Source organism: Cydia strobilella, chromosome Z (genome assembly GCF_947568885.1).
Source record: "Cydia strobilella chromosome Z, ilCydStro3.1, whole genome shotgun sequence".
Lineage (NCBI taxonomy): Eukaryota > Metazoa > Arthropoda > Insecta > Lepidoptera > Tortricidae > Cydia > Cydia strobilella.
In genome coordinates this window covers 15,571,304-15,597,333 of record NC_086068.1, presented here as the reverse complement: position 1 = coordinate 15,597,333, position 26,030 = coordinate 15,571,304, and the positions used below count along the sequence as shown (strand labels likewise).

The window sequence follows — 26,030 nt, the reverse complement described above, 5'->3', positions numbered from 1 at the left end:
ACCAAACGGAGTAGCCATTGTAGCCGCCGTGCAGGTCTCGACGACAAATAAAAAGACTTCGATTTGAAGTAAACTTATAATTAATAGGTGCTGGTTACTTTACAAGGTACAGTTGACGTAAACGGTTAAAGGTGTAGAAGTGGTGGTAATAGTATGGAGGCTGATGCGAAAGTGATTAAGCTAATTTTGAATGGTAAAATGGTAGTCTAAATTTAGGTGCCTCTAATTGGCCGCGATACAGGTTATGTGGAGCGCTCCTATTGGTGCATTTAAATAAGCCTCCGCATAGTAAGCGAGCCCGACGGCTGCGTTTAGCTACTGCATTATACAAATAAAAGGTTACGTATCCATTTGACGTCTTGTCCCCCCGCCCTGCCCCCCCCCCCCCTCCCCCCTCCGCAAAAATTACAGACGAGGCGTCTCCGTTTGGTTATATCATATCCTCTAAGTGGAAGAGTGATAGAGAGACACAAAGCGTTTCGTTGTCGTAGCCAAGTGGTTATATTCTCTTTTCACCTCAGCAGCTCGAACAAGCCTACTTTCGTCACTCCCTGGAGTGAGGAAAGTGCGACTTTCCTTATTCCAGGGACTGAAACAAAGTAGCTGTTTAATTTAGTGTAGGCCATGAACTGCCACTTCATACTTTTATTACAATTTTTTTTCCTCTGTATTATTCTGTGTTATTCGAATTACATTTTAACCTTTAATATGTTCTCACTACTGAGGTGAAAATTATGTGTGCAACACGAGAGCAAAGTTATTTTACATCTCGTGTTTTTGAGTCCCTCGCTACGCTCAAGATTTTAACTTAGAATCACTCGCTTCGCTCGTGAATCTTTCGCTTTCTCGAGACTCAAAATAAACACTCGCAAGAAACACCAACTTTCCTCTCTTGTTGCACAAATAACTATTGGTCGTAGCGCAAGCGATTGTCACCTTGGTTAGGCCGGCAGTACATTTTATTGTAAATGTGCAGTGTGACATCATTAAGGGGCCTACTGATTGTCAGTCCGTTGAACGATATCAGCCTGTCAGTTAGAACAGAAATTTGACAGTTCCGAACAGACGACGTATTAAAAAAAAACTACTTAGTAGATCTCGATCAAACCAATTTTTGGTTGCTGTTTGCATGGTAATCTACATCATCTATTTCTTTCAGTTTTATCATGCTCTTATCTTATAAGTTACACGGGGGGGGGGGGGCACATTTAACCACTTTGGACGTGTCTGTCGCGCAAACTATTCAGTTTAGAAAAAAATGATATTAGAAACCTCAATATCATTTTTAAAGACCTATCCATAGATACCCCACACGTATGGGTTTGATGAAAAAAAATTGAGTTTCAGTTCTAAGTACGGGGAACCCCCAAAATTTATTGTTTTTTTTTGTTCTATTTTTGTGTCAAAATCTTAATACGGTTCACAAAATACATCTACTTACCAAGCTTCAACAGTATAGTTTTTATAGTTTCGGAAAAAAGTGGCTGTGACATACAGACCGACAGACAGACAGACAGACATGACGAATCCATAAGGGTTCCGTTTTTTGCCATTTGGCTAGGGTGGTGGCTAGGGTGGTGTTTTTTTTTCTTACTATAGCAATATGGGTACCAAATGAAAGCTAGTGAAAATACCATTTTAAAAATATATCTAAACAGTCAGGTTTTTTATTTGTTTAAATAATAGTTGCAGTTTAATGTAACCGAAAATTATATTGTTCTTCAACTTGATGTACTTTTTTATTTTTGGATATATCTGGTTAATTATTTTTTTACATTATATAGAGGATATTCACAGTCACTTGGTATGTATTTTGGAATAATCCATATAGTTATTATCAATTTTGAGCAGTTCAAAGTCAACTGTGGATTGTGAAATTTTTACTCAATACTCAATATTTTATTGCAAATTCACAATAGCTATTTGTTATACAAGGGTGCAAAGTTGTATTTTACCCGCGAGTGTGGAATTGAAACACGAGCAAGCGAAAGGATTCTATAGTTGAACCAAGAGCGAAGCCAGTGGTTCTAAAATGTAATCCTGAGCGTAGCGAGTGTTTCAACACACGAGAAGTAATAGTTATTTGTGCAACAAGAGAGGAAAGTTGGTTTTTCTTGCGAGTGTTTATTTTGAGTCCCGAGAAAGCGAAAGATTCTAAGGTAGAATCTTGAGCGTAGCGAGGGACTCAAAAACACGAGATGTAAAATAACTTTGCTCTCGTGTTGCACACATAATTTTGCACCTCAGTAGTGAGAACATATTAAAGGTTAAAATTTCGAATTACACAGAATAAACAGAAAAAAAAAGTATTATAATATGTACGACAAGATACGATACGAGACCGGACCGGACCGGACCGTACCGTACCGTACCGTAGTTGAAGTGGCCTTCACTAAATTAAAAAGCTACATTGTTTCACTCCCTGGAGTGAGGAAAGTCGCACTTTCCTCACTCCAGGGAGTAACGAAAGTAGGCTTGTTCGAGCTGCTGAGGTGAAAAATACATTTGCACCCGTGTGTAACACAAAACTTTTCACCTCACTATAGCGAGGAAAGTGCAACATTCACAGGCGTTAGATCATCTTCATCACTGGAATCACTCATTTTTTAACGATATTATAACAAAAAACTGGAAATTCTGTATTTTTACACAAGAAGTTTTTAAGTAAAAATTTTGTTGACAATGTTGACATTTCTGACGTATGAAATGTCAATGATGCGTTTTGAAATTGCATCGACTCAACTTGTGCTTTGTGCGACATTGGCGAATTCACCCTGTGCAAAAATTGCAGGGAGTAAAACCCAGATAGGAAAAAAAAACGTGCGTTCAGAATTATATTTAACATAATTATTAAAAAACAAACGTTTCCTATGGAACTTTAAGGTTTATGACATAAAATCATTAAATAAAGCTAAATTTAGTATTTTTTATTAGATTCTCAAACCATTTGTTTAATGATAATTAATATCGAACGAACCATTATTATGAGCGTTTTACGTTTTGTTATCTGTCAAACACGCTCCATCCAAGGTCAAATTACTTTCCCCACTAGTTGATAAAATGCGTTTTTCCCCGCTTGTTTTAAAGGATAAAAGACAACTTTCTGAGCTAGTGAGGGGAAAAGTAATTATACAGGTGGTAAACTTATAAGCTAAGTCTTTTTGAACCCTCTTGGGCACTGCAATATACTATAACTATAATTTACAATTCCAAGGAGAGGAGAATTTGTGATTAATTATCTTAACATACAATAATTATAAGCAAATGTAAAAATTAAAATGTCAAGAATACACTCTTCGTATCGAAAGTTTTAATATCAATGTCATTTGTCATTTATTATTCAAAACATTAAGTATCATATTAACAAGAACAAATAATCTATAGATATTATTGAATTATAACCTGTCATCAAAAAATTCGTTTAGACATCTAATAATAACTGTTTTATATTATTTTTGTTGAATTTTGAACTTTTTCTAATAATTTGTTAGAAAGTAGTGAAAATGTTACAGTATGTTACCGTACGTATGTTACAGTTTGGTACCCCACATGGTATGATTAAAAGAAAAAAGTAAAAAACTTAGTACTGTTGACTTTATGACGTCACAGCAACTACCCTGTTAATATTTTACATAATAAATTAAATCTAATTTATTATTCAACATCTTTATTATTTACAATATCAATGGGACTCTCTGCGTTACAAGTTAATGATATTATGTGTGTAATACTATCATACCCCCAACCCCCACCACTTTCGCGCTTGGCATCTCATATATTTGTGTTCAGGACATTATACTGAATGCACTGATACCAAATGCACCCAAGTCCGCGACGACATGAGCGAAAATCGATTTCTAGAACACTTCTAGACCAAAAAACGACCCTCTAAATTTCGATATTGTAAGGCAACGTTTTTAAAATAAATAAAAATTGACAAAATTCGATCAAAAGGCGCGCATGGTCGTTCCCGTTCTTTCTTGCGAAATGTCAGTGATAGCGGCAAAGCGATGGAACGGCCTTAATACACATAAAGTATAAATGTATCCTTTGCTGAGTTATATGTAGATGGTAGTTGTTGGTTACGTGCATGTAATGGCGGCGCTTGACGATATAAGTCTCCCGCGAAACTGGGTCAGTGGGTCAGAGCCGAGGTCCATTGATAGCACCGACTGCTAATGTCGCTCTAACTACTAACTACCTACATATATTTTTCCATTGTAATACTTGTATTTCCTCGAACTACGCCTGTATTTTACGTGAATAAGTGGTCCCTATTTCATAACATAAATATGTGACACTGTTTGCAATATTTCCACGTACTCTATTAATTTTATAATTAAACTGTTTTTATATTACATAGTCTTTGTTAAAATCAAAATTATAATAAGTAAGTAGAAGCATTGTTAAATTACATTAACCCTTAAGTCCATAAACGCATAGGATAGGTCTTTTAAAATAAATAGGGGTTTTAGAAAAACATTTTTTGATAAAGTAAATATTTTCGGAAAAAATCGCTTTGAAAGAAACAAAATGTGTGTGACAATTTTTTTTATAGTTTGAACCCTATAGTGTGGGGTGTCGTTGGATAGGTCTTTCAATATAAATAGGGGTCTTTAAACAACTTTTTTTGATAAAAGTGAATCATTTCGGAAATAATTATTTAGAAAAAAAAAAGGGTTTTTCCTTTTAAATTTCGAACCATCCATCCAAAAATTATGAAAAAATCACAAAAATAGTGATTAATAAGCACAACCGAAAATAGTTAAAACAATCGTAATCAGTTAAGCCGTTTTTGAGTTATCAGTTATCGCTAAAAGTCTTTTCTTCTTATTTTCTTTAAAAGCCTGGCAACCCTTATCTGTGACCGGATTTTTGCAGGCAACCCTATACCATTGTATTCGCAATAAAATTACCATTATTTTGATATATAATTCAAGCGTCAGACAGATGGGTGCAATTATCGATTTAAACTCACATGTTTAAACACGGCAACCTCATAATAGTGACCGGAAAAACATAGGCAACCTAATTTATTCATGTTGTACAAGTTGTATACTTTCCATGGGAACTTATTTCGTTCGTCAGACAAATCTGTGAAATTTGAAAAAAAAATAAAATATTTTCAAAATGTATTAAAAATAGCCTTGACCATATTTCTTTAGGCAACCCTATTTATTTATGTTCAGGAACATATTTTCTTTCATAAAATATAAATTTCATCCGTTAGACGTATCGGTGAAGGTCGACCATATATGACGTCATCACGTATCTTAGACTATTATTAATATGTAATAGGTTTTTGTGTTATTGGTGAGTAACCATCATTTTATTACATTCTAATCTATTTGAAATCAATATGGAGGGGATAAAATTATATGAACGCTCTCGCTATACCTATTAGAGTAGAGCTGGAAACGGTGTTTGTGTTAAAAACTTTTTAATGCTGATTAAAACAATCTAAATAATGTTCATTCACTGGATTTTGTGGTGTTTATTCACTAGTTTTTATGTTCATTCATTAGGTTTTTGGGTAGTTTTTTTTTAAATTTAGCTATAACTCAAACATGATGAAAGTAATAAGAAATCGCAAAAAATACTTTCTTATTTAATAAATGAGGAATGCAATTAATTGTTCCAATTATTAATAAATGATAATTGCTTAAGTGTTCATTCACTTGAGGTCTTACCCTACATGTCGCCAAAACCGACTAAAAATAATAGTGAGTGTAACCGTACTGATCTAAATATTTTCAAATATGTCTCACGATAGTTTAATTTTGATTATTGATGTTAGGTTATAAAATCATCGTGATAAGCCTTACTGCCATACAGCAATCTAACAAACACTTAAGTGTGCGTGTCTCAAGTTATTTGTTCTATTTTAATGTAACTCGAACGCACTAACACCAACCTTGCCCTACATTCAAGATTACATTAAAATAAAAACAAGTACACACGAAATGCAGCCTTCTTGCCCTCGTTTAAATTATGTTTTCACTTTGCTTTGGAATAACTACTTAGGTAGACAATAATGACTTAATGTTAACACTTTATAACCAAATTTATAAGGACGGGTTATTTAACACGATATATGTTACGGGCAACTTGATTAACAGGGCAGTATAAATGATGACCGGTCATTATGAATAATGCCCAAGAGCGTCGGGCAAAGTGATAAATTTATCACTTGGGCCCTAATGCAATAATGGCAAATAAGGGCAATAATGCCCGACGGCCCGTGGTCCATTTAATAAATCAAAATTTCTGATGGACTTGAGATCACTTGGACCGGACAGTATGAATACTTCCCTACTTGTAGCCGGGCAATGTGGAAGCTGTTTATTTCTGTGGGGAATTGCAATTCTAACCTAAATTAAACCTACTTTTCAAAGTAATTAATAATGCAGTTTTAATTATATTGCCCACTTGATGCATACAGACCGGTCATTATTCATAGTGACCGGACTTATCAAGTTGCCCGGCACATATGTACACATACCTGCATGTAATATGGTGTATGTTTATGTCAGGTAAATAAGCTTGGTCGTGATCATATTTGCGTGACTACGAATAGTAACATTGTAAGCAATCCAGAAGAATATTATTATTACATAAATGCAAGTATATAATAATAACCATAATTATTTTCTTATGTTCCGGCAAAATAAAGTATATTTGGGCCCCCGCGGACATATATAAAGCATTAAGCATTTAATAACTATAGACCGTGTCGTGTGATTTAGGTCGTATCACAAAACTTAGTTATGGTTTGAAGAAACAGGGTTCTCCGAATTTCTTTATTTTAATTTTACCTTATTTTTAACGAATTTCTAAAATATTTAAGAGCCAGTCTTTCATAGAAAATTTAATACGAACTTTCTACATCTATCTATTATAAAATGAAAATTCACTTCTGAGCCTCCTTGCTTATAGAAGTTGTCCAACATCTGGCCTTTGCGGTCCTAAGTAACCTTTTTATACATTTTTCACTTCTTACACGCATAAGAGGTGAAAAATCGGTGTTTATGCTTAGTGCATAAAGTAAAATCATCTATTAAAGTATGTCCACGAAAAAAAGTGGTGGTGGATGATCTGGTATATCTTTTTACCGAATGTAAATTTTCAAGAAGATTTTATTTTAATAATTTGTATGTATAATACTATATAAAAAAAAAAAGTAATTTAATGTATGGGTTTGTGTGAGTTTTCGCCAAATAAATTCCATCACACCTTTCATTGCTTGTACAGCGTTTTTTGACATTCTTCACTCGCTTCCTGCTAAAATGTCACAACTGTATTTATATTTTTACAAGCTGTTTTAGACAGATTAGAATGTCATCTTGTCAAAAAAAATACTTCTTGAAACTCATTTCTATTTTTGGTAGTCAGGAAGACTTTCTACTCCAAGCACTGAAAGTAGTTTTTATATGGAAGGCATTTTTTCGTCAAAAAGTCAAATTCACCAAAGTTAAAGAACCTCAGAACAATCTCAATTTAAATACTTACAATTAGAAAAATTGTTTCTTTTGTAAAAAGAGGACGTCATAAGGTATAATTTGATTTATCTAATTAAAAAAAAACTATATATTTTGCAAGAAAACTTGGTAAAGACTGCCAGAAGACGCTGTACAAGAAAACATTGGTACCATGGGATATATGTAAACGATAAGTGAAGATAAATACTGAACTTTCAAAATAGGTACTTTATTAAATCAATTTAATTACAAAATACGTAATAATGTACAATACAATTAACCCTAACGAAAGTCGCTGGAACAAAGAGAGCTCTGACGGTCGTGCAGCCCCTTTTATCGGCTCGGTATCCCCACCGAAATCTGCTGCCACTCCAGGTAGACGGGGCGGCGGCTACCTGGGCCTATGACGCAGCTCTCCGATAGATGGCGCTGTAGCGGCTCCTCGTAGTGTCTTCGTCAGCCGCTAGGTGGCGCGTTCAGCGCTTGGCGCCATGGTTGCCAACATATATATTGCTAAAATTCATAGAAAAGCTAACGGTAGGTATATCATGTTTGTATTTTTAATATGTAGTTTGATATCCACAAATTATATACAAAACGTGCTGCTTGAAAATTCACATTCATATAAAAGATTTACACTATTATATGCATGACCACTTTTTTTCGTGGACAGATTTTACATTGACTTAGCAATAAAGTCCACAACCTGCCATTCAAACTGCCACTGCTGCAGCTGGCAGCGGGCGCGGTCCACCCCACGCGGCCGCTCGCGGGCGCCTTTTTAATAAATACAGTAAAATAACTTATTCCTCGCAATCGAAGTGAAAAGCAGAGGATATACTTAATTCGGGCATAAATATACATTTTATCCTCGACCCATATCTGCCCTCGCTTACACTCGGACGGATCGACCAATAAAATGGGTTACTTTATGCCCTTGTTGTATAATCTGCGGTCTTTAGTTTGTAAACCACATACATTTTTTCAAAGATATTGTAAACATTCTCCGTTTTTTCCAAAATACTTCAATGTTGTGCGACAAATTGTGGAAATCTAGGATCTCACTTTTTTCCCAAGGACCCGATATGCATAAATCGGTGGAAAAAAGCTTTGGGTATGAAAAACTAAAGCAAATGACAAAGATCGATTTTATAGGCTGCATTTTAAGGAAGAAATAGTTATTTGTTATACAAGGGTGCAAAGTTGTATTTTACCCGCGAGTGTGGAATTGAAACACGAGAGTTAGCGAAAGGATTCTATAGTTGAACCACGAGCGAAGCGAGTGGTTCTAAAATAGAATCCTGAGCGTAGCGAGTGTTTCAACACACGAGAAGTAAAATACATTTGCACCCGTTTGTAACACAAAACTTTTCCCCTCACTATAGCGAGGAAAGTGCAACATCCACAGGCGTTAGATCATCTTCATCACTGGAATCACTTATTTTTTAGGATATTATAACAGAAACCACTGGAAATTCTGATTTTTACGTGAGTCGGTAAGAAGTGTTTATAAGTAAAAAAAATTGTTGACAATGTTGACGTTTCTGTTCTGACGTATGAAATGTCAACGATGCGTTTTGAAATTGCATCGACTCAACTTGTGCGTTCAGAATTATATTTATATAAATAAAAAATCTAACGTTTCTTATGGAAATTTAAGGTTTATGAGTTAAAATTATTAAATAAAGCTAAATTTGGTATTTTTTATTAGATTCTCAAACCATTTATTTAATGATAATTAATATCGAACGAACCATTATTATGAGCGTTTTACGTTTTGTTATCTGTCAAGCTACTTAAACACGCTCCATCCAAGGTCAAATTACTTTCCCCACTAGTGGATAAAATGCGTTTTTCCCCGCTTGTTTTAAAGGATAAAAGACGGCTTTCCGAGCTAGTGAGGGGAAAAATATTTTGGAGAGTAAATACACAGGTAAGCTAAGTTTTAATGAAGTAAGTAGGTACATAATTTAGGGCATGTGTTGGCCACACATGTTGTTCTCCTTCTCCGTACGCATCACTACTTTGTGTACCTATCTGATAGTGTCGTGACTGTCGTGTCGTGTCGTGTCGTAGGGCAGGGCGGGCGTGTATGAAACGCAACTACAACGTCGGCGTGCAGTTCCCATACATATTGCAGTCGGGTTGCAGTTGCAGTCCGTCGGTATCGGCCCTTAGTCGTCCTGTATGTAACATTGGTCTTTGGTCTTCGGGGTATCTGGCGGAAAAAGGGCTCTCTTCAAACAATTACAATTGCGAATTGCGTGGTTGCAATACTGTTTCTTAATCATCATGTTGACAAGCTTTCGCCTTACTAATGATGAGCCTCAGTGCAGTGGCGGCGTAGCGTGGTTGGAACCCGGGGCGGTTTTCTACTGAGCACCCCCAAAATAAACTATAGCTATATTAGGCACGAAGCCACAATGATTTACGTAAAACGTCTCATGAAAGTCGTGAATATGCCTAATAGTCCTACTCGTATTTAAGCTCAAATGGTACCTACTAAATAAATACATCCCCAGCCGGAAGAAGGCATACAACTTCGCATGCATACAAGAATGCATGTATGGAAGGCATACAGCTTGTGTACCTAGGAAAGAAAAATAAAATAAAAGGAGAGGCAACTTGTCAAGTGTGTATTTCGCACTTTTGTGTCCCATTTTGCAGTTTTTCATTGTTCTTATACTTGCCGCAAAACTAAGTGGCGAGTCAGGTCATAATGCCATCTCTCACTCTTGGTTGGTCTTAACAAGGGTAAAGGAGATAGCATTATGATCTCATTCGCCAGTTGGTACTGCGGCAAATATAGATAAACGGTTTAAGTTAAGCGAGGTTTAGACTAGCAAGAACTTGCATGCAATTGTCATTACATTGCGGTATCTGATAAACATTTTGAATGCAGTTTACCTTAGTAGTCAGCAATGTAACGTTAAGAGGCCTTATTCCTACAAACGAGCGTATTTTGCAAAATGCTTCCTTTTTCATTCAACATTACGCCGTAACTATTAGTATTTATTCAAAAACTGTTAACGTTCTTAAATAATCATTTCCTAAACTAGCGGCTGAAATAGTTAAAATTTACATTTTCTCTTTTTAAACCTAAAATAAATGAGTTTTCCTGGGAGTATTTTTCAAAATTTGCAGTGAGAAGTGTCGTTTCGGTTGCCAATTTTGCAGTAAACAAGAATCAATTGGTACATGAATGATTACAATTCAATTCACCATATCTTGTAAGTACGAGGGGCTGAAATGATTGAAAATCAAAGATTCATTTTAAAAAAATGATAAAATACCTTCCGAGTTTTCTTCATTTTTTCGGTGAAAACAGGGTCGCATTATATTTTTTTATCGTAAATTGTACTTATATTTTGCCCTCAAAATAATATTATAGCAAACTAACTTTATGTGAACCCATAAAAAAAAATCATAACTATAGGACCTATTTTCCCGTAAATTTAAATATTTTTAAAAGATGTATAAATCACGCTGCACCGACACTGCGCGCTCAGTCTCCGCCGAGAGCGCTTAGGGGACGGACCTGTGCTCGATCGTCAGGCGTTTGTTTCGTTCGTAACCAACGAGCTAGTTCCGAGAAGTGGTGTATACTGCGATTAGAAAATCTTGATCCTTAGGTGATCAATGTAATCATAGGTACATTTTATAGCACAAATAATAAATTTTTTCGCCTAGGTGATCGGGTCTGTTCAGGGTGCCTAGCCAAGATGCCAACCGTTTAGGTACTTATAGTTTACATTAAAACCAAATCTGTAGCTGGCCTCTGAATGGGTAGTAGAAACGGGTTCCGTATGTCTTTCCCTTTCCAGATGACCAAGGTGCCTAGCCAAGATGCCAACCGTTTAGGTACCTAGAATATAACTTACATTAAAACCAAATCTGTAGCTGGCCTCTAAAATGGGTCATAGAAACGCGTTCCTTGTGTATTTCGCTTTCTAGATGACCAGGGTGCCTAGCCAAGATGCCAACCGTTTAGGTACCTATAGTTTACATTAAAACCAAATCTGTAGCTGGCCTCTGAATGGGTAGTAGAAACGGGTTCCGTATGTCTTTCCCTTTCCAGATGACCAAGGTGCCTAGCCAAGATGCCAACCGTTTAGGTACCTAGAATATAATTTATATTAAACCAAATCTTTAGCTGGCCTCTAAAATGGGTAGTAGAAACGCGTTCCTTGTATCTTTCCCTTTCCAGATGACCAAGGTGCCTAGCCAAGGTGCCAACCGTTTAGGTATCTATAATATAATTTACATTAAAACCAAATCTATAGCTGGCCACTGTAATGGGTAGTAGAAACGGGTTCCGTATGTCTTTCCCTTTCCAGATGACCAAGGTGCCTAGCCAAGATGCCAACCGTTTAGGTATCTATAATATAATTTACATTAAAACCTAATCTGTAGCTGGCTTCTAAAATGGGTAGTAGAAACGCGTTCCTTATGTCTTTCGCTTTCCAGATGACCAGGGTGCCTAGCCAAAATGCCAACCGTTTAGGTACCTAGTCTACATTAAAACCAAATCTGTAGCTGGCCTCTGAATGGGTAGTAGAAACGCGTTCCGTATGTCTTTTCCTTTCCAGATGGCCAGGGTGTCCAGCCAAGATGCCAACCGTTTACGAAACGCAACTGTCTCTGTCGCATTAATATGTAAGAGTGATAGAGAGAGATTACCCTATCATTCGCTACGGAACGAACGACTGGCATCTTGGCTAGGCACCCAGGTTTAGGTACCTATAGTTTACATTAAAACCAAATCTATAGCTGGCCACTGTAATGGGTAATAGAAACGCGTTCCGTATGTGTTTCGCTTTGCAGATGACCAGGGTGCCTAGCCAAGATGACAACTGTTTACGCTCCGTAGCGAACGAAACGCAACCGTCTCTGTCGCACTAATATGGAAGAGTGATAGAGAGAGATAACCCTATCGTTCGCTGCGGAACGAACGACTGGCATCTTGGGTAGGCACCCAGGTTTAGGTACCTATAGTTTACATTAAAACCAAATCTATAGCTGGCCACTGTAATGGGTAATAGAAACGCGTTCCGTATGTGTTTCGCTTTGCAGATGACCAGGGTGCCTAGCCAAGATACCAACCGTTTACGCTCCGTAGCGAACGAAACGCAACCGTTTCTGTCGCACTAATATGGAAGAGTGATAGAGTGAGATTACCCTATCGTTCGCTGCGGAACGAACGACTGGCATCTTGGCTAGACACCCAGGTTTAGGTACCTATTATAGTTTACGTTAAAACCAAATCTATAGCTGGCCACTGTAATGGGTAATAGAAACGCGTTCCGTATGTGTTTCGTTTTGCAGATGACCAGGGTGCCTAGCCAAGATGCCAACCGTTTACGCTCCGTAGCGAACGAATCGCACCCGTCTCTGTCGCACTAATATGGAAGAGTGATAGAGAGAAATTACCCTATCGTTCGCTACGGAACGAACGACTGGTATCTTGGCTAGGTACTCTGATTATCTGGAAAGCAAAACACATACGGAACGCGTTTCTATTACCCATTTCAGTGGCCAGCTACAGATTTGGTTTTAAGTGGTTTTTAACGTAAACTGTAGGTACTAAACCCGAGTGCCTAGCCAAGATTCCAGTCGTTCGTTCCGAACCGAACAATAGCGTAATCTCTCTCTATCACTCTTCAATATTAGTGCGACAGAGACAGTTACGTTTCGTTTGCTACGGAGCGTAAACGGTTGGCATCTTGGCTAGGCACCCTGGTCATTTGGAAAGCGAAAGACATACGGATCGCGTTTCTATTACCCATTTCAGAGGCCAGCTGCAGAATTGGTTTTAATGTAAATTATAAGTACCTAAACGGTTGGCATCTTGGCTAGGCACCCTGGTCATCTCTGGGTACAATAAAATATAAAATATAGTAATAAAATAAAATAAAAGAGTGGCTATAACAATAAAAATAATGTTACTTGCTATTGAAATCGACAACGATCAAGATTATTCTTCTCTGCGTTCAAAACGCGTTATAGTTGCCGGCGCTCGCGTACCGCGCGTCAACGCCATCTATTGAGTGTTATTTCGTGAAATCGATGAACGCTCCAGGGAATAAGGGCTCTTAATTGCATGCAAGTTCTTGCTAGTCTAAACCTCGCTTTACAACAAAACATAACTAACTTAAAAGCTCTGCAGTCGATGTGGTCTTTGCGAACATGATAGTTAAGAGGGGAGGTACAAATATTCGCGGAATGAAGTAGAAGAAGGTAAAATAGTACAAAACATCTTTGCTTATCGTCGCTGCGCGTTCAAAAGTCGCCATGTGTTTTTAACCTACTTTTCAGGAGACACAAAAAACTGTTTATTTCGATAATTATTGTACATAAATGAATCAATATTTTTGTGACAAAAGTATTTGCACTTTAACATACATTAAGGAATTACATGAAAAAATATTTTAGTTTTAATAATATGAAATAAAAACTTTTTCATAAATATGTCACATAGCGAGTTTTGTTTGGGTCATAAATAACCTCTAAGTGTCTTACCATTACATGGTTAGATTTAATTGTTAAGGACCTTAAATTTTTTTTGTTCTTTATCGTCACATGGCTATTTAATAATATGATGTAAGCGTTCAATAAAACAGAAAAAATTGCTGTTTAAGTCAATATAATTGAATTTTAATCGTGAATTAATAATCTACGTACTTTTTTATTATAACTATTACTTTAAACCCATTTATGATCAATTTGTTTCAGACAATATCTTTGAACTAAATATGTTTACCTAGGTAAACTCATTTAAATTGGTTTGATAATTATTTGCCAGCCCAATAAGTAATCAAATAATATACATATATACGAAGCAAGGAGAAAAACGGTAAAAATCTATTTTTTCTAGTTTTGTAATCAAAATGTTGCTTTTAAAATCTTGAAATGTAAAAAGTCTCATCTCTTTAAGGACTCTCTTCTTCCTGCCCTTATCCCACGTTGTATTGGGTCGGCACAACATGTTTTTCTCTTCCATTCTGCTCTATCTTTGGTCACCTCAGCACTCACTCCTTTCTTTCTCATATCCTCTTTCACACAATCCATCCATCGTTTTTTGGGTCTACCATCCGCTCTGCGTCCATCAGCATTCATCCCTAACATTGTTATGCCTATGTGACATTCATCTTTCCTCGTTACATTCCCATACCACGGCGCTAACCTACTACTCCTCATCTTCTCCGTTACCGGTGCTACTTTCAAACTTCCCCTTATATACTTATTCAACAGTCAAATATCAGATGACAGTCTTGTAATGGACTGTCATTGGTTTTCTCCTGCATTCCTTTATTAAGTAAGTAATCACAGTAAAGTTAGGTTGTTTTCATGATTCAAGTTGTCAAAAAATGGGTGATAGTTAGAGGCTCTGGTACTCGCCGATGCGCACAGGGAGAGGGTCAGGTGCAGGGCCCTAAATGAATTCCCTGCACCCGAAGAACTGCCGAGGACGCGTCAACAAGGGCACGAACGGATGCTAGAAGCTAGAAGGACGACCTGGAGGACTGTGGCTATGGATCTCATACTATAGACGCACACTGCAGTCAAGAATGCAATCGTTGGGCCGTAGAGTGTCGCATCATGACGGCGGCTCTTGGATTAGGGAACGTTTCGCTGCGCAACGTATTAATGACTATGTTGGGCAGCGAAAGGAAATGGAACGCAGTTGCCTTCTTCTGCGAAACCGTCATTTCAAGGAAGGAGGCCGCGGAAAGGGAGCGTGAGAGTAGGAGCTGACGACGCACACCCGAACCGGCGCAGACGGCGGTGAAGAAGATGGGCACAATTTGCTGTCCGCCTAAACCCCTAGCAGGGCCAGCGGGCTGTGGGGGCCCGCACTACACGGCGCTACACGATTGGCAGTGGGTCAAGCGTCAATGACTCTCCTTTCCAGCGGTGTAACTCCGGAGTAAGATAAGCCATGGCCGCCGGAAGGAGTAGAATCTCAGGCATCCCGCACCTCCTTGAAAACGGCCAGAAGGGTGAGCGCCGGAGTGGCTTTTAGTGGGTATATCTCCTTTTCTCCTCTTACTAGGAGAGGATGGTTGCAGGAGGGAGTCCCACATATCCACCAAATGGCTCCCCAAGCCGGAGGGCCTTTGTCAACAAAAAAAAAGATTATTAAGGAATTTCAAAAAGTTGAGTTTTAAATAATTTCTGAAATAAACCTGCAATCTATTAAGTCGGACTTTTGAAAATATAGGCAAAACATATTAAGAGCCAACAGGAGGTGAGCCCGGGTTCAATTTTGAGATTTCAAGTTGAATATCGCCGTCGCTCTGACGGGGGCGGTACCGCGTAGCGAGGGACTATTCCAGTGTGTGTGGTGCACGCACACAGACGCGAACGCATTTTGCGCTCCTCGCCGGCCTCCGCTGGCCGGCCCGCTCTACGCTATAGCTATGCATATAATACCAAATACCACGCCACACACCACCCAGTTCTTTTCTTACTTTATTCTTCGATTTGAACTCGTTCGCTCGCTACCACCACTAAGCGTTTGCTTATTCCCTGTTATTGTGGTTAACTCCTTGATTTTAAGTAACTGAATTCAATATCCTTCTACAACCTGCAATCTAATTAACATTTCGAGGTACAGAAGGGTAAAAAAAACATAACATAACATGGACATACAAGAAAACATTGTTGTATAAAAACATACAAGATAACGGCTGTTAAATTAATCCAATTAAATATTTTTAAATATAAACAAAAATATTAAATTATAGTCGTAAGTATTTTAAAAGTAAAACTCCCTTATACCTTGACTTTAAACAAAGTATTTTACTTATAACTTACTTGGTTCGTATGAATTAGTGACATACCGAATTAAAAAAGAAAGCTATAACTCCCGCGGGAACATTAACGCCTTTTCCCTTCAGTACACCTGCATAGAATAAGATCTTTTCGAGCAAGTGTGATTAAAAACAAATTTGCCGCTCTCCGGCTACGTGGAATAGAAAAAATTTGCCTCAGGTTAGATAAAATATCATAACAAAGAAACATGTGACATGTGATATTTCTTACTTTGATGTAATTATACAGTTTTATTAATTGTCCGTTTTTTATTTATGAGTCAGATTTTGATAAAAATGTTTGAAGAGCTAATTCTGGTCGGAATAAATATGAAACCCCAATTTGGGACAATAGTCTAGTCTACAAAACGTTCAAGGTGGTGAAAAATATAGTGTAAGCTGTTCGCATAAAAAAACCGCAAATCGATGTACAGGTTACCCGTTTGGTACACGTATACTAGAGGTCAAAACAATTTTTTTGACCCGCAGTTCCTAAAAAAAATCCCTTAGGAGGGAGTGCTGAAACCTTTTTTTTATATATATATTTTTTTTCAAACCTATCGTAATCTTCTCTTGTCTATCATACGAAAGGGCTTTTTGAAGCGATTCTGAAAATACCACATCATTACATTTTAGCCAGTTTTAGGGTTCCGTACCTCAAAAGGAAAAACGGAACCCTTATACTTTATAGGATCGTGCGTCTGTCTGTCTGTGTGTCCGTCTGTCACAGCCTATTTTCTCCGAAACTACTGGACCAATTAAGTTGAAATTTGGTATACATATGTAAGTTTGTGACCCAAAGACGGACATGTAACGTAAACAAATGAATTTTAAACATGGGGACCACTTTTAGGGGGTAAATGAGAAAATTAAAAATAAAGTATTTTAAACTATAATAACTATATCGTGTTATATATCAAATGAAAGAGCTCATTATGAGAATCTCTAATACATTTTTTTATAATTTAGGATAAATAATTTAGAAGTTATTCAAGAAAATAGGCAAAAAATGATCATTCCCCCCTTTATCTCCGAAACTACTGGATCTAAAATTTATAACAAAAATACACAAAATAGATCTTTATCAAAAGATTACAGGAAAACCTATTGGAAATTGCAGTCAAGCGTGAGTCGGACTTAATTACTTAGTTTTTGATCCGACCCCTACGGGTTTTTTAAAGACATTTCACTCACGTTTCATATAAAAAATACATTGTTTAAATTTTGTAATGTACAGAACCCTTGGAACGCGAGTCCGACTCGCACTTGGCCGGTTTTTCTTAAATTGAAACAAAAAGAATTTTCAAAACATACCAAGTTTGGACTCCTCCAGTTACGATATGGCTGATTTTTTTTTGTACAATATACCACAAATGATACGTGATATTCTCATATCGAACCCCAAAAAAGCAATTTTAAAAATAATTTTATTTAGTTTTTTTTTTCAATACAAAGTGACACAATCTACTTCAATACCTATTTTACGAGACTTATGGAACTGTACTGCAGATACGGTACATATTAATCATACAATGATACGTAATATCCATATATCCAACGGGAAATACCTCTTTAACCCTTTAACTTGACCCCAAACTTGGTATGTTTTGAAAATTCTATTTGTTTTAATTTACAAAAAAAAGGGATTTTTTAAGGAACTGCGGGCCAAACGGCTAACCTGTACATCGATTTGCGGTTTTTCATTGAAATTGGGCTTGTACGGCTGCCACTAATAGAGATACTAATTCCTAAAAATACGTATGATACCTCATTGGATTCGGAATGATGTCTAGAAAAATGTATTCGAAGCGTTAATTTATTCCCACTTAAAAAAAGTTCAAAAGCTATTAACAAAAAACGGCCAAGTGCGAGTCGGACTCGCGCACGAAGGGTTTCGTACCATTACGCAAAAAACGGCAAAAAAATCACGTTTGTTATTTGGGAGCGACATTTAAATATTTATTTTATTTTAATGTTTCGTTCATATATTCAGATTTGTATATGAAAATGTGAAACTATTATTTCTAAAATAAATTATTCGTCCCTAATTTACACAAAATTTATACCAAATTTGATCTCATAGATCATGATCAACAGATAGGTAGAAATAGAGGCAAACTGGACCGCAGAAGCCGACTTTTCCCCTTCCTTTTTGGGGGGTAGCCAGGACTTAATCTCGTAGCTAGTGCGTCAGCTCAGCTTTGTATGAACCAAGGAATAATAAATAGTATTAAACGATATCCCCTGAGGCCAAAGTGCATACTCACTTTACTTACTTCGCCTACTAAGAGGCAAATCGCGACTTTGAAAAGGTTTATCGATCTTATCACATCACTAGATTATCGACATTTAATGTCGACTATTGCCCATCACTATTCTGTCTGTGTACGTATTTAGAAACTTGACCCCGCCCCTAAAATTAGTGCGATAAGAACAACTGCAGCTTAGGCGAAAAATCCTGCGTAAAAATCTCAAAAATCGAGGTTTTGTACTCGACTGTTTCCTCCTCCAAAACTTAACCAATCGTAACCAAATTTGGAAATCTAAATGATTATGAAATTGTCTGTGTCGGACTGTTTTGATTTTTTGGCTAATTGATATCAGTTTTGAATACCACGCCTCTCATTGCGGCATAGTCAGTGAGGCCATTTTTGGCCATGTTTGAAGGGCTCTAGCGCCTTAAAAAACAAAAATATCAAAAAAAGCAAAACACACCGACACAGATATTGACAATATTAATCTGTGTTGAAAAAATCATTCCTCTAGCTTCAAAAACCACGGAGGAAACAGTCGAGTACGTTTGTATGGAGAAATGACCACTCCTGTTGGCTCTTAAGGTCAACTCTTCTTCCTCGCGTTATCCAGGTATTTTGCCACGGTTCATGGGACCCTGGGGTCTGCTTGACAACTAATCCCTAGTTTTTACGAAAGCGACTGCCATCTTACCTTCCAATCCAGAGGGGAAACTAGGCCTTATTGGGATTAGCCCGGTTTCCTCACTATGTTTTCCTTCAATGAAAAGCGACTGGTAAATATCAAATGATATTTCGTACATAAGTTCCGAAAAACTCATTGGTACGAGCGTGGGTTTGAACCCGCGACCTCCGGATTGAAAGTCGCACGCTCTTACAGCTTGGCCACTAGCGCTTCACATGAAATAATCATGTTTAGTAGGTACCTGTATACAACTTGAGGGTAAATAATAGTTTAATATACACTAGACTCGATTGTTATAAGAAAATCCCGCTATGTATAGTAAAACGCACAATCTAGAAACATAACATCGACTGCAACTAGTATAAAAATATCGCTATGTGCGAGAAACTACATATCGGGAGCAAGCGCATCTAATCATTTTTAAGAAAATATCGCTATGTGACAAGCAACACATAGCGAGCACACGTCTGTTATTGCTGTTCAAATAAACTAATGTAGTTATGTGATTTATTCCAGTTAGCGATTATAGGAAGAGCATTCATTGTATAGGCGTCACATACCTACATTTGATAAATCCTTAAATATTGAAATAAGCGTCACGCTGTTTTTGGAGCATATGCGTATAGAAATAAGGTTCAAAATGGCATTAAAACCGAAAAATCGTCAAAAATCACATAGCGACTTTTGTACGCGCAGCGACGTTATGTGATAATGAGACCTCTTTAGAAATTAATCTAGGCAACCATGGACGGGACCAACTTTTTAATAAGGCAACCTATTACAGTTAGATTATATATATAAAAAAATATAAATATCAATATCGTGGCGTGATAAAATTTCTATAGAAGCAAGGAAAACCTCCGCAACTTATAATTAATTAACCCTTCGAATGCCTTGTCCCGTATACGTCACAGACAATTTGAACTTTATCTTACAATTTCATGGTTATTAAACCGGTAGCAAAATTTTGACACGGGGTCCGAGGGGTTAAATGAAAGCCGTCTACGGGGCCCAGTGCCCTGCTTGTGGCCCTGCTAAACGCATGATTTACAAGTGGCATGGCCTCTTCAAACATGGCAAAGAGTCAATTGAAGACGACCCTCGCCCAGGACGGCTGATTGAAGTCACATGTCACATCGTCGGTTATCGTTCAAAAATTCGTACTAGTAGATGCTCGACTTAAGAGCCCGTAGTCGATTTGAAAACGCGCGAAGATACGACTTTTACACAGTAACCGAACGCCGGCCGCTGCTTGAAATAACGCGACCGCCTAAACAATATTGATACTTTCGCAACATTATGCGTCACTTTATAACTTTAATTAGGTTAAAATAAAACTTTCGGTAAATTTGATATAATCGTTTATTACTCTTAACAATTTACCTATGTATTCATATAATACATACAAATTATATAGCATGATGATAATGATTTGCACTAAGGCAATATCTTATATATATATATAATCATCTTACTCGCGTTATCCCAGCCTTTTTGCTACGGCTCATGGAAGTCTTAATCCCAAGAATTGGCGTAGGCACTAGTTTTTACGAAAGCGACTGCGATCTGACTTTCCAACGTTCCAACCCAGAGGGGAAACTAGCCTTTTGTTGAAATTTGGTATACAGATAGTTTGAATCCCGGGGAAGGACATAGAATACTTTTTATTCAAGAACTCACCCTTTAAGGGGGTGGAAATTTGTATGGGGAATCAATAAACGCTGAACCGATTAAGATGAAATGAGGTATAGACATAGTTTGAGTCCTGGGGAAGGACATAGGATAGGTTTTACCCCAGAAACGGGGGGCAGGGGGGGGGGGTAATGGAAATTTGTATGGGATCCAATAAAACCGATTTGGATGGAATTTGATATTATGGAGATATGGAGATAGTCTTAATCGTTGGGAAGGGTGATAATAATTTTTATTTCCAAAGTCATCCTCTTCTCTTCTCCACTCTTCTAACACACGCTCAACGTGTGGTTGGTTGTACGATGAATACTGCTCAAGACCTGGAACACCTGGAGTGCTTCTGGGTGCAAAGGGTCAGGGGTAACACTCGCTCAACGTGCCGCTGGTAGAGTATGATGGGGAAAACTCAAGACCTGGAACACCTGAAGTGCTGCTGGGTGCAAAGGGTCAGGGGTAACACTCGCTCAACATGCCGCTGGTAGTGTGTAGTGTACGATGGATACAGCTCAAGACCTGGAACACCTGGAATGCTTCTGGGTGCAAAGAGTCAGGGGTAACACTCGCTCAACGTGCTGCTGGTAGTGTATGATAGGGAAAGCTCCAGACGTGGAACACCTGGAGTGCTGCTGGGTACAAAGGGTCAGGGGTAACGGATAACACTCGCTCAACGTGCCGCTGGTAGTGTATGATGGGGAAAGCTCCAGATCTAAAACACCTGGAGTGCTGCTGAGTGCAAAGGGTCAAGGGCAAAGGGTGGGTAACACTCGCTCAACGTGTTGTGGGTAGTGTATGACGGAGACAGCTCAAAACCTGGAACACCTGGAGTGCTGCTGGACGCATCGGATCAGGGGTAAAACTCTTTTAATCTGAAGTTGGTAGAGTATGCTGTAGGCAGGTTAAGTTCTTCAAGACCTGGAACACCTGGAGGGCTGCCAGATGAAGCAGGCACCTGACCAGAGCTACCACACGTTTAACATGCAGTAGGTACTGGGGGTTAAAAGGGGGTGGAAGTTCTGATAACAGTAAATGAACCTGAGTTCCACTAAGTACAGCCAGGGTTCATCATCAGCTCTATCTTGGGTACTGCTCTCCCATTTGCTCATCAAGACGTGTCAGAAGACCAAAACAGCGTGTGCCTATATTGCACCAAACCTGAGTTCCACTAGGTACAGCCAGGGTTCAGCATCAGCTCTATCTTGGGTACTGCTCTCCCAAGTGTTCATCAAGACGTGTCGGAGGACCAAAACAGCGTGTGCCTATGTTGCACGAAACCTGAGTTCCACTAGGTACAGCCAGGGTTCAGCATCAGCTCCATCTTGGGTACTGCTCTCCTAATTGCTCATCAAGACGTGTCGGAAGACCAAAACAGCGTGTGCCTATGTTGCACCAAACCTGCGTTCCACTAGGTACAGCCAGGGTTCAGCATCAGCTCCATCTTGGGTACTGCTCTCCTAATTGCTCATCAAGACGTGTCGGAAGACCAAAACAGCGTGTGCCTATATTGCACCTAACCTGCGTTCCACTAGGTACAGCCAGGGTTCAGCATCAGCTCCATCTTGGGTACTGCTCTCCTAATTGCTCATCAAGACGTGTCGAATAACCAAAACAGCGTGTGCCTATGTTGCACGAAACCTGATTTCCACTAGGTACAGCCAGGGTTCAGCATCAGCTCCATCTTGGGTACTGCTCTCCTAATTGCTCATCAAGACGTGTCGGAAGACCAAAACAGCGTGTGCCTATGTTGCACCAAACCTGCGTTCCATTAGGTACAGCCAGGGTTCAGCATCAGCTCTATCTTGGGTACTGCTCTCCCAAGTGCTCATCAAGACGTGTCGGAAGACCAAAACAGCGTGTGCCTATGTTGCACGAAACCTGATTTCCACTAGGTACAGCCAGGGTTCAGCATCAGCTCCATCTTGGGTACTGCTCTCCTAATTGCTCATCAAGACGTGTCGGAAGACCAAAACAGCGTGTGCCTATGTTGCACCAAACCTGCGTTCCATTAGGTACAGCCAGGGTTCAGCATCAGCTCCATCTTGGGTACTGCTCTCCCAAGTGCTCATCAAGACGTGTCGGAAGACCAAAACAGCGTGTGCCTATGTTGCACGAAACCTGATTTCCACTAGGTACAGCCAGGGTTCAGCATCAGCTCCATCTTGGGTACTGCTCTCCTAATTGCTCATCAAGACAGACCAAAACAGCGTTTGCCTATGTTGCACTAAACCTGCGTTCCACTAGGTACAGCCAGGGTTCAGCATCAGCTTAGCTCTATGTATACTAAAACCTTCTCCAGAATGTAACAAACACTTTTCTAAAAACCGCATCAAAATCGGTTCAGCCAAATGCGAGATAATCGCGAACAAACATACATACATATACGTACAAACATACGGGTCAAACTGAGAACCTCCTTTTTTTTGAAGGCGTAATAAACAAGTACTTACAACCCAAGGATTAAAGTTTCTGGTCGCAGTTTACACGCACACAGTACAGCCAAACACGCAAACAAATATAACTTTTTACACGGCGAGCGACGCACACAATGATAAATAACTTCGTCGTCGTCGATGCAACGTGCGGAGCCGATCAACAAACGTCCTGCCTCTACCAGCTCCCGCGCGGGACTGAGGCCGCGAGCGCGTGTCACCGATGTTATGCCAGAAAAAGGGGAAGTTTTTAAAAAATCGTCAGAAAATAAAAGTTGCAATTTAAATAAAATGAAGTACAGCAACAGTTTAAGTAAACATTGCAGATTATTTGAGTATGCAATCTACGTCGAAAATAAGTAGATTTTCGGAGAAATTGTCACTTGTTTTGAGGTCATTTCTGGAGAAAATTGAATTCGTTTAACTTTCATTTCCTCGAACTCTAAGTCATATAACAACAATGTAATCTGATAAACCTAGAGTACAGAATATGTGTTATACAAATTTACCATTTTTAGCAGTCCAAACTTTACGAAATTTACAAATAAGAGCATCAAAGTCAGTGCTTTACACGCGTTTACCTAAATGTCCATCAGAAAAAAATTCATTACTAATTTAGTAAGCCTTTTTTCAAAAAAATGATCTGATAAACCTAGAGATAAGAAGTCGTGCTAATAGAAACCAGTACTTGTTATTTCAATTAGGTAACAAAAGGTGTACAAAATCACAGAAGAAATCTATCAACTTTACATTTTTGCGACTAAAATCGTAACCGGGCTCTTAAGGCGGTTCCCTGAGCCAGAAGGCGAAAAATCTCCTTATATGATCCTGTTTTTCTAAGAGGCGTTGATATTCGTAGACGTGGAAAAAATATATGTAGTTCTTGACTATATTATCTTTAACAACATAGCTTCCGATACACGAATTATGACACTTCGCTCGATACAATTAATTCCCAAAGTAACCTCTAACTCGGACTTTTAATCCTACTTTACTCGGTTATTTATTATGTGATACTATAAACAAAAAAAAGAAGAAAAAACAATCTTAACATAAATAGTAATTTCATAGCTTTAGAATTTCGATATTGTAAGGTAACGTTTTTAAAATAAATAAACACCGACAAAATCGATCGATCATAATTGACACTTGGCGCGTATGTTCTTTCCCGTTCTTTCTTGCGAAATGTGACAAAGACAGCGGCAAACCGATGGAACGGCCTTAAAAAGAAACAATTAGCTGCATTAGTTGGTGTATCAGATAAAACAATTTTGAGGATCCTACATGATCTTTCTGGGCATGACGCGCCAGGGCTGCTAGTGAACGCTAGGTGGGTACCGACTTACCGAGAATGCCCAAACCGCAGCAGATGCGACGAGTTAAAGCATCGAAGCAATTTTTGAATCTGTGCGGTGACAATCCTACCCAGATATTGGAACGAATTGTGACTGTAGATGAGACTTGGGTTCATCATTTTGAACCTGAGTCGAAACAAGTCTATGCGCTGGCATAAGAAGGGTGCACCACCTCCGAAGAAGTTCAGGGTATCAGAATCGGCCCAAAAGGTGATGACGATTTTATGGGATTCAAAAGGAATTCTCATGATCGACTACAAGGACAAGGGTGTTACCATAACTGGGACATATTGTGCAATGCTATTAGAAAGACTACGTGAAGCCATTAAAGAAAAATGGCGGGTAAAACTGTCAAACGGTGTGTGGCTGTTGCACGACAATGCACCGGTTCACAAGAGCCATGTTGCGACTGCTGCTCTTAACAGGTGCGGCTTCGAATCGCTGGTTCACCCACCCTACAGCCCGGACCTGGCCCTCATTGATTATTATTTGTCCCCAAATTTAAAAAACCGGCCACGCACTTGGCCGTGTTTTGTTGCGAAATTTAGTGAAACTTTATTTTGTTCTGAGATCTGAGATATTCTGTAATTTAAATTTTATCGGCTTATCCATGAAAACATTGCAGACAAATAAGAGCCGAATTCGCATACCTATTGGAATTATAACATGTATTGAACTATTAGAATCAAAATTGTTCAAGTGAGTAGTTCAAAAATTCACAGTACATCAATTTTCACTGCTATATTAGTGAACTCACATGAGCTAAATCCTATTTATGTAAAATACAACAATTATCGATAAAAGATATCAAATATCTTACTTACTCAAACTCAAACACGCAGTATTTGTGTTGTACTAAACGGAAAAGGACATAGGGGTCGGATCAAAAACTAAGTATTTAAGTCCGACTCACGCTTGACTGCAATTTTCTAATAGGTTTTCCTGTAATCTATAGGTAAAGAGATCTATTTTGTGTATTTTTTTCAAAATTTTAGACCCAGTAGTTTCGGAGATAAAGGGAGGGGAATGGTCATTTTTTGCCTATTTTCTTGAATAACTTCTAAATTGTTTATCCTAAAATTGATGAGCTCTTTCATTTGATATAGTTTGAAAAATTTTTTTTTTTAATTTTCACATTTACCCCCCAAAAGTGGCCCCCATGTTTAAAATTCATTTGTTCACGTTACATGTTCGTCTTTGGGTCACAAACTTACATATGTATACCAAATTTCAAGTTAATTAATCCAGTTGTTTCGGAGTAAAAGGCTGTGACAGACGGACAGACAGACAGACAGATGCACGAGTGATCCTATAAGGGTTCCGTTTTTT

At 38.3% G+C, this 26,030-nt stretch overlaps 1 long non-coding RNA gene across 2 annotated transcripts in view; it reads right to left on the bottom strand.

The window, feature by feature from the left end:
- Positions 1-1,213: 1,213 nt before the first annotated feature.
- LOC134754495 (uncharacterized) overlaps positions 1,214-26,030 on the bottom strand; it is a 400,626-nt gene continuing 375,809 nt past the window's right edge. For both annotated transcript variants that reach the window (XR_010128897.1, XR_010128898.1), the window contains exon 2: positions 1,214-1,349. This is a non-coding gene — a long non-coding RNA (uncharacterized LOC134754495). The remainder of the gene's footprint in view (positions 1,350-26,030) is intronic.